The sequence below is a fragment of the Bubalus bubalis genome, chromosome 6, assembly GCF_019923935.1.
Source record: "Bubalus bubalis isolate 160015118507 breed Murrah chromosome 6, NDDB_SH_1, whole genome shotgun sequence".
NCBI classification, from domain to species: domain Eukaryota; kingdom Metazoa; phylum Chordata; class Mammalia; order Artiodactyla; family Bovidae; genus Bubalus; species Bubalus bubalis.
The window spans coordinates 105,780,867-105,790,068 of record NC_059162.1 but is presented as its reverse complement, the minus strand read 5'-3'; the positions used below and the strand labels follow the sequence as shown (position 1 = coordinate 105,790,068).

Below are 9,202 nucleotides of genomic sequence, written 5' to 3'. Positions count from 1 at the left end.
GCACACAGCCTGGGAAAATAAATACAACCTTTGGAAGGCCTGGTGATGTGTCTGGGGAAGATACCACAGCTGGTAGCTCATGTGAGCACTGCCCTGCCTTTGACCAGGAGTTGCGGTGGCTGAGGCCAATGGCTTTGCTGCCTCTCACTGGTCGTAGATGTTTACTTCAAAGCTGCAGCCCCGCTCCAGAGCTTCCAGACCCTCCCTGCTAAGCAGGGTTAGCCCAAGTGCAAATTGGCATCTCGTGGAACTCCAGGCTGGAGAAGGAAAGTTTCCGAACTTCTAAGGCCATGCCACATTCAGGCAGCTGATCTCTAGAGGAACATAGCTTTAACTTGGGTTGGTTCCTCCCTGTCCCACCTCTCAGTGTGCCTCTCTACTCAGAACGGGCCATGTGTCCCTCCCACCTTCAGAATCACCCCTTAGATAATGTGATCCTGTCTGTGTCTTCCCTCACTCCATGCTGAAGACACCCTGATTCACTTGCATTTCCAACAATGCATTCTGCAGCCCACTGCCTAAAACACCTTACTTTGCCTGGCTAACAGATTTCATCCCTCAGAAGTCAGGTTTAGCATCAGCTCATCAGGATGCTTTCTGAAGCTGAAAATACTAGTTGTCCCCTAATGTCCCCTAATATCTATTACCCTGCTTGTCCTCAGTAGTAAACACTGCTTTTTGGCTGGGCAAGAGATTAGCCTGGAGTAAAAGCTCTGTTTCCCAGAATTCCTTGCAGCTAGGTGTGGCTCTGTGACTAAGTGCTAGTCAGCAGCTTGTGAGCAGAGGGATTTTGTGCAACCTCCAGGAACTGTTTCTATTATTATTTTTATTTTTGGCCACACCATGCAGCATGTGGGATCTTAGTTCCCTGTTGTTGTTCAGTCGTGTCCAACTCTTTGCGACCCCATAGACTGCAACATGCCAGGCTTTCGTGTCCCTTTGCAGATCACTGCCTTGTCATGGTGAAGGAGCTTGTGTAACTCAATGAAGCTATGAGCCATGCCATGTAGGGTCACCCAAGACAGGCAGGTCATAGCAGAGAGTTCTGAGAAAACGTGATTCACTGGAGAAGGGAATGACAAACCACCCCCAGGATACTAGCAGTGAGAACCTCATGAACTGAATAAAAGGACTTAGTTCCCCGACCAGAGATCAAACCTGTGCCCCCCTCCATTGGAAGCTCTGAGTCTTAACCACTGGACAGCCAGGGAAATCCCCAAGAACTGTTTTTAAAGGCAGAGTGTGCTGCTTTCACACGTTCCTCCTTGGGATTGACTGGAATGCAACCGTCAAGGCCAGAGCTTGCACAGCCATCCTGGAATGAGACAGGAGCATTGTGTTAAGAATGGCAGAAGATGGCACAACAATAAAACAGAAAGCATATGGTCTCTGATGGTCAGGAGTCCACCACGCTAGCTCTGGACTACTTACTTCCAGACTTCTAACTGGTTGCAATGACTGTGCTTTGGGGTTTTTTGTGATGTACAGCCAAATCCAAGCTTAACTGGTACACTTTCCTTGAATCGGCTGACTCTCCTCTTGTTCCCTCAGCTCTGCTGGCCAACACCCTCTGTTCTAATTGCCTAGTTCTCTTTGTTCAGCAGATTGTGAGCTCATGAGGGCAGGGTCCACGTTAGGTACCAAGCACGGTGTCTAACAAATCAAAAAAAGTTAGTTTTCATTAACAATCATGTGAAATATACATTCAGGCATCCAGATTTGGGTGGAACTGTGATCGAGGAGTTATTCGTATATTAACATAGAATGCAGTATAGTCTACTAGTATAAAAATGGCCACTGAAGTGGTGGAAGGGGATGGGGCAAAGAGAAAAGAGGGTTAAAAGAAGAGGTCCTTTAAGGTCATGTTGAGGGGGAGACACCCTAGAATGAGGCTGAGGAAAAAAGCCTGCGAGCTGGCAAGGATCAAGCAAAGGACTGCAGAGCAGGTGAGCTCCAAGACCTCATGTGATTCCAGGGTTTCCTCAGCAGCTCTCAGTTGCCAGATGTAGTAGCAGAGAAAGAAATCAGTTGGTTTGACCCAGGATGAAGACAGGGGAAGGTGTCTGCAAAAGAAATGCCAGCCCTATGGGAGGAAAGACAATGTAAAACTAGGAAGGGCTGCAAGGTTGAGAGAAGATGGGAGCTGTGTAGAGGGATGGAAGGTCCCAATGGGGTTGAAAAACAGGTGACGTGAATGTGCAGACCTGAGACAGCTGGAAAGAATTTGACATTTTTTTCACGATGTAACCAGGCCACACAATGCCTAGGATAAACACAAGGTCATCAAATTGTGGGGTTTTGTTTTTTACTGGTTCTGCAGCACCGCAACCCCCACTCAAAGTCTTTCTGGAGGCTCTGGGAATACCAGGGTCTTTTCATACATGCCCAGAGAATTCATTCATGAGGCGTCCTCTTCGTTTCCCCCTTCTGCTCAGGATCTCGGTGGAACCACTGATTCTTGTCAGTGCTGATGGCCAAAGAAAAGACCACTTCTGGTGAAGCTCAAAGGGGGGCTGATGTGACTGCTGGTGCCCACCTGACTCTGTGCTGGGGTCCCCCTGCCCAAAGTTAAGGGCTCTGCTGCTGAGAGAAGCAGTGGTCAAGGGCTCAGGGATGTAGAGTCTAGGACATCTGAACTTCCATCCTGGCTCTGGCACTAGCTCTGTGACCTTGAGCAAGTTGACTAACTTCTCTGAGGAGAGGATATTGGAGAACCGATGTCATGGGAATGTGGGATGTTAAAATGAGGAGATTCACTGAAATCACTTAGTATAGTACCTGGCATAGATGAGTGGTCACCAAATGTTGATGATCATGATTGTTGTTGTCATCGTCCTTCTTGCATTCATTAACTCATTTAACAAGAAGCTGCACATTTTCCCGTAGTTGCTCAGTGCTTCAGCCAAAATGGATCTTCTGATGCCTCCCAGCATTTCACATCTTGTTTCACCCCTCCATCACTTTATACATGCTGACTGCTCTGTCTGGATTGTCCTTCACTCCTCATCTGCCTGGCAAACTTGCCCTTCCTGCTTCAGCTAGTACCTGGTGGACTTTCCAGACTGGATCAGATGTGTTCTCTGGGCTCACATGTGACCAGGGCATTCTTGTTGCACAACTCCAGGGGGGAACAGTCATATAGATCTCAGAGTTGGGCAACATGCCAACCCTGCCCATATGTCTCTTCCGTTCCCCTCTGTCATAATTTCTTTTTTTTTTTTTTTTTATCAGATCCTTATGGTAATGATTTATTTACCTGCTGGTCTCTCCCTCTAGACTCTGAACTCCTTGAGGCCTCTGTCTGACACAGAGTCTAGGCTCAGTGAATGCTCATCTGAATGAAGGGATCTTGGTCTCATCCCTGCATCTCAGGGCTGCTAGGAGGCTGAGAAGACAGAATGAACAAACATGAAACATGTTAAGAACTAAGCATGTCCAGGAAGTTCACTGCCTTATGTGTTTCAGATCAAGGCATTTCTGGGACAAACAGAGCTATAGAGGAGGATGCTGTGGTCACAGTAGGGGACTGGAGTTGAGATGTAAAGAATGAGTATATACTTGGAAAACCCAACATCCCACACTTCTGGATTGCTCTGTTTGGAGGCGGGAAGAATTCAAGCCCACCATTTCCCATGATTTTCCTCTGGTCCAAAGTGAAGGAAGTAATCATTTTGAAAGCTCTTACAAGGACATTATATATCTTAAAGGGACTCTCATAGGTTGATGCCTCTTTATAGGCCTGTTTTTATGCATGGTAGGCTGGGGCATAGCCTGAAACAAGAGGGTGTGCTCAGAGGATCTGCCATTGTTTTAAAAGATAGTTCGAGTTATCCCCACAATGGGCTAGGACCAGATTATAAGACTTTTAGGAAAGTGTTTTTCTTCCTCAGTATGGATTGGGTCAGAGGGGATGAGTTAGGGCTTTGCTGCAACAATCCAGGGGAGATGAGATGAGGGTCTGAGGATGGCCCGAGACAGCGTCACCTTTATAAAGTAGAGATGTGATCATTTTGCTACTCTGCTCAGAATATTTTTTTAAATATTTTAATTAATTAATTAATTAGCCACATTGGGTCTTAGTTGCAGATATAAGGTCTTTCCTTGGGACACACGGGCTCTCTAGTTGTGGTGCGTGGGCTCTGGAGCACGTGGCCTCAGTAGTTGTGGCACACAAGCTTAGTTACTCTACATGTGGGATCTTAGTTCCCCAACCAGGGTTCGAACCTGCATCCCCTGCATTGCAAGGGGACTGTCAACCACGGGACCACCAGGGAAGTCCCTTAAGCTCTTTTTAATGGTTCCTCACTGTCTTTGGGATAAGGATACAAGGCTTCCTTTCATCTTCTCAGCCTCAGGGTTTACCAGTTCCCCAGCCAGCAAATGCTCAGCAAGTCCAAGCTGCTCAGTGTTTCTGCTCCTGCCATCCTCCACCACACTTCTATGTCTGTGGTGTTCCCTTTGCCTGGCATGTCCTTCCCTGTCTCAGGAACTCTTACTCATCTTGAACGGTTTGGCTCCATTGCCACCTCCTCTGTGAAGCCTTCTCAGACTTCCATCCCCCACAAAAAACCTAGTGTTTTCAAATGTGTATTCAGATCTCTTTTAGGCCTTTGCCATATCATTTCATAAGTTAATCTGCTTATATTTGTCTCCATGGTTAGATGTTACTTCCTCAAAGGATGAGATTATCCATGTTTTATTCACCCCTGTGTTGCTGAGTGGTCACCAAATAGTCTCAGTGAAGATACTGACAAGTCCACCTTTACAGCTTCCCCAAGTATCTGTTTGTTTGTTTAATTTAAGGCCCTCAACTTTTAAGTTTTAAACCCAGATCAGAAAGTGTTTTTCCATTGTCTATTAATTAAAGACATCCTGCCAATCAGAGGGATCAAAAGAAAGAAATGAACATTTGCTGAGAGCCAACTCTAAGGTTTGTTTTCTAAACATACATTGTCTCACCTGATCCTATAACACTATGATCAGATAAATTACAGATCAGATGAATGAGGCTTGGAAAACTTCAGATCAGATCAGTCGCTCAGTCATGTCCGACTCTTTGTGACCCCATGAATCGCAGCACGCCAGGCCTCCCTGTCCATCACAAGCTCCCGGAGTTCACTGAGACTCACGTCCATCGAGTCAGTGATGCCATCCAGCCATCTCATCCTCTGTCATCCCCTTCTCCTCCTGCCCACAATCTTTCCCAGCATCAGTCTTTTCCAATGAGTCAACTCTTCACATGAGGTGGCCAAAGTACTGGAGTTTCAGCTTTAGCATCATTCCTTCCCAAGAAATCCCAGGGCTGATCTCCTTCAGAATGGACTGGTTGGATCTCCTTGCAGTCCAAGGGACTCTCAAGAGTCTTCTCCAACACCACAGTTCAAAAGCATCAATTCTTCGCTGCTCAGCTTTCTTCACAGTCCAACTCTCACATCCATACATGACCACAGGAAAAACCATAGCCTTGACTAGACGAACCTGTGTTGGCAAAGTAATGTCTCTGCTTTTGAATATGCTATCTAGGTTGGTGATAACTTTCCTTCCAAGGAGTAAGCGTCTTTTAATTTCATGGCTGCAGTCACCATCTGCAGTGATTTTGGAGCCCAGAAAAATAAAGTCTGACACTGTTTCCACTCTTTCCCCATCTATTTCCCACGAAGTGGTGGAACCGGATGCCATGATCTTCGTTTTCTGAATGTTGAGCTTTAAGCCAACTTTTTCACTCTCCTCTTTCACTTTCATCAAGAGGCTTTTGAGTTCCTCTTCACTTTCTGCCATAAGGGTGGTGTCATCTGCATATCTGAGGTTATTGATATTTCTCCCGGCAATCTTGATTCCAGCTTGTGCTTCTTCCAGCCCAGCGTTTCTCATGATGTACTCTGCATATAAGTTAAATAAACAGGGTGACAATATACAGCCTTGACGAACTCCTTTTCCTATTTGGAACCAGTCTGTTGTTCCATGTCCAGTTCTAACTGTTGCTTCCTGACCTGCATACAAGTTTCTCAAGAGGCAGATCAGGTGGTCTGGTATTCCCATCTCTTTCAGAATTTTCCACAGTTCATTGTGATCCACACAGCCAAAGGCTTTGGCATAGTCAATAAAGCAGAAATAGATGGTTTTCTGGAACTCTCTTGCTTTTCCCATGATCCAGCAGATGTTGGCAATTTGATCTCTGGTTCCTCTGCCTTTTCTAAAACCAGCTTGAACATCAGGAAGTTCACGGTTCACATATTGCTGAAGCCTGGCTTGGAGAATTTTGAACATTACTTTACTAGCGTGTGAGATGAGTGCAATTGTGTGGTAGTTTGAGCATTCTTTGGCATTGCTTTTCTTTGGGATTGGAATGAAAATTGACCTTTTCCAGTCCTGTGGCCACTGCTGAGTTTTCCAAATTTGCTGGCATATTGAGTGCAGCACTTTCATAGCATCATCTTTCAGGATTTGGAATAGCTCAACTGGAACTCCATCACCTCCACTAGCTTTGTTTGTAGTGATGCTTTCTAAGGCCCACTTGACTTCACATTCCAGGATGTCTGGCTCTAGGTCAGTGATCACACCATTGTGATTATCTGGGTCGTGAAGATCTTTTCTGTACAGTTCTTCTGTGTATTCTTGCCATCTTTTCTTAATATCTTCTGCTTCTGTTAGGTCCATACCATTTCTGTCCTTTATCGAACCCATCTTTGCATGAAATGTTCCTTTGGTATCTCTGATTTTCTTGAAGAGATCCCTAGTCTTTCCCATTCTGTTGTTTTCCTTTATTTCTTTGCATTGATCTGCTGAAGAAGGCTTTCTTATCTCTTCTTGCTATTCTTTGGAACTCTGCATTCAGATGTTTATATCTTTCCTTTTTTCCTTTGCTTTTTGCTTCTCTTCTTTTCACAGCTATTTGTAAGGCCTCCCCAGACAGCCATTTTGCTTTTTTGCATTTCTTTTCTATGGGAATGGTCTGATCCCTGTCTCCTGTACAATGTCACGAACCTCTGTCCATAGTTCATCTGGCACTCTATCTATCAGATCTAGGCCCTTAAATCTATTTCTCACTTCCACTGGATAATCATAAGGGATTTGATTTAGGTCATACCTGAATGGTCTAGTGGTTTTCCCTACTTTCTTCAATTTAAGTCTGAATTTGGCAATAAGGAGTTCATGATCTGAGCCACAGTCAGTTCCTGGTCTTGTTTTTGCTGACTGTATAGAGCTTCTCCATCTTTGGCTGCAAAGAATATAATCAATCTGATTTCGGTGTTGACCATCTGGTGATGTCCATGTATAGAGTCTTCTCTTGTGTTGTTGGAAGAGAGTGTTTGTTATGACCAGTGCATTTCCTTGGCAAAACTCTATCAGTCTTTGCCCTGCTTCATTCTGTATTCCAAGGCCAAATTTGCCTGTTACTCCAGGTGTTTCTTGACTTCCTACTTTTGCATCCAGTCCCCTATAATGAAAAGGACATCTTTTTTGGGTGTTAGTTCTAAAAGGTCTTGTAGGTCTTCATAGAACCGTTCCACTTCAGCTTCTTCAGCGTTACTGGTTGGGGCATAGACTTGGATTACTGTGATATTGAATGGTTTGCCTAGGAAACGAACAGAGATCATTCTGTTGTTTTTGAGATTGCATCCAAGACTGCATTTTGGACTCTTTTGTTGACCATTATGGCCACTCCATTTCTTCTGAGGGATTCCTGCCCGCAGTAGTAGATATAATGGTCATCTGAGTTAAATTCACCCATTCCAGTCCATTTCAGTTCGCTGATTCCTAGAATGTCGACATTCACTCTTGCCATCTCTTGTTTGACCACTTCCAATTTGCCTTGATTCATGGACCTGACATTCCAGGTTCCTATGCAATATTGCTCTTTACAGCATCGGACCTTGCTTCTATCACCAGTCACATCCACAGCTGGGTATTGTTTTTGCTTTGGCTGCATCCCTTCATTCTTTCTGGAGTTATTTCTCCACTGATCTCCAGTAGCATATTGGGCACCTACTGACCTGGGGAGTTTCTCTTTCAGTATCCTATCATTTTGCCTTTTCATACCGTTCATGGGGTTCTCAAGGCAAGAATACTGAAGTGGTTTGCCATTCCCTTCTCCAGTGGACCACATTCTGTCTGATCTCTCCACCATGACCCGCCTGTCTTGGGTTGCCCCACGGCATGGCTTAGTTTCATTGAGTTAGACAAGGCTGTGGTCCTAGTGTGATTAGATTGACTAGTTTTCTGTGAGTATGGTTTCAGTGTGTTTGCCTTCTGATGCCCTCTTGCAACACCTACTGTCTTACTTGGGTTTCTCTTACCTTGGGCAGCCATTGCTCCTTACCATGGGCGAGGCGTATCTCCTCACCCCAGCCCTTCCTGACCTTCAACGTGGGATAGCTCCTCTAGGCCCTTCTGCCCCCGCGCAGCCACGGCTCCTTGGGCGTGGGGTTGGTCCTCCCGGCCACTGCCCCTGGCCTCGGGCGTGGGGGCGTGGGGTAGCTCCTCCCGCCCGTCCCCCCTGGCCGCGGGCTTGGGGCATGGGGGTATCTCCTCCCGGCCGCCGCCCCTGACCTCGGACGTGGGGTAACTCCTCTTGGCCGCCGCCCTTCGAGCATGGGGTCCTCCTGGCTTCTGCCCCTGACTTTGGACGTGGGGTGGCTCCTCTCACCTGCGCGTTGGCGCGCCCGTCGCAACTGACCTCAAAGTCACAGGGTTGGCTAGAGACAGAACTAATCAATAGACTCAAATCCTGATGATCCTGCCTCCAGGCTACCCTCTAAGGGCCTCAGCTAAGCTTATCTCTTGCTCCTCATCACTATTTGATCACATGAGATCACAGGGTTACCATTGTGTCTGAAGGTAGCCAACCAAAGCTGGAGGTCTCTGCATGCCACAGTGGAAATGGAAGCAGCCATTACATGGTGTTGGGCTGTCCAGAACACTTTTTGTGCACATGGGTAAAAGGAGGCCCAGATGGGAGGCAGAACTTCAGAGGTGCCCAAGGCAGGTTCTGCTTCTGCCACGTTGGTCTGAGTCCAACAAGTTACTTACTTTGAAAACTTCCAGCTCTGAGAGGGTCAAGGCCAGTGGAACAAGGTACAACTGTCATGCAGGAATATGGTATGAGCATAAGGAGAAGGAGGGCAGAGGCCTGGCTAGCCAGTAAAAGAGTAGTGTTGCTTAAGCTTCAGTCTCCACCCTCTTTTCTGAGATTAGGTTCTGG

General features: G+C 46.3%; 1 long non-coding RNA gene across 2 annotated transcripts in view; it reads right to left on the bottom strand.

Annotated features, from left to right (window-relative positions):
- Positions 1 to 1,093: 1,093 nt before the first annotated feature.
- The window catches only part of LOC123334156, a 22,547-nt gene continuing 14,438 nt past the window's right edge, over positions 1,094 to 9,202 (bottom strand). The window contains exons 2-4 of one of the 2 annotated variants that reach the window (XR_006551969.2): positions 3,257 to 3,385; positions 1,432 to 1,653; positions 1,094 to 1,315 (exon numbers count right to left, since the gene is read on the bottom strand). This is a non-coding gene — a long non-coding RNA (uncharacterized LOC123334156). The remainder of the gene's footprint in view (positions 1,316 to 1,431; positions 1,654 to 3,256; positions 3,386 to 9,202) is intronic. The other variant, XR_006551970.2, reaches the window with a different exon arrangement.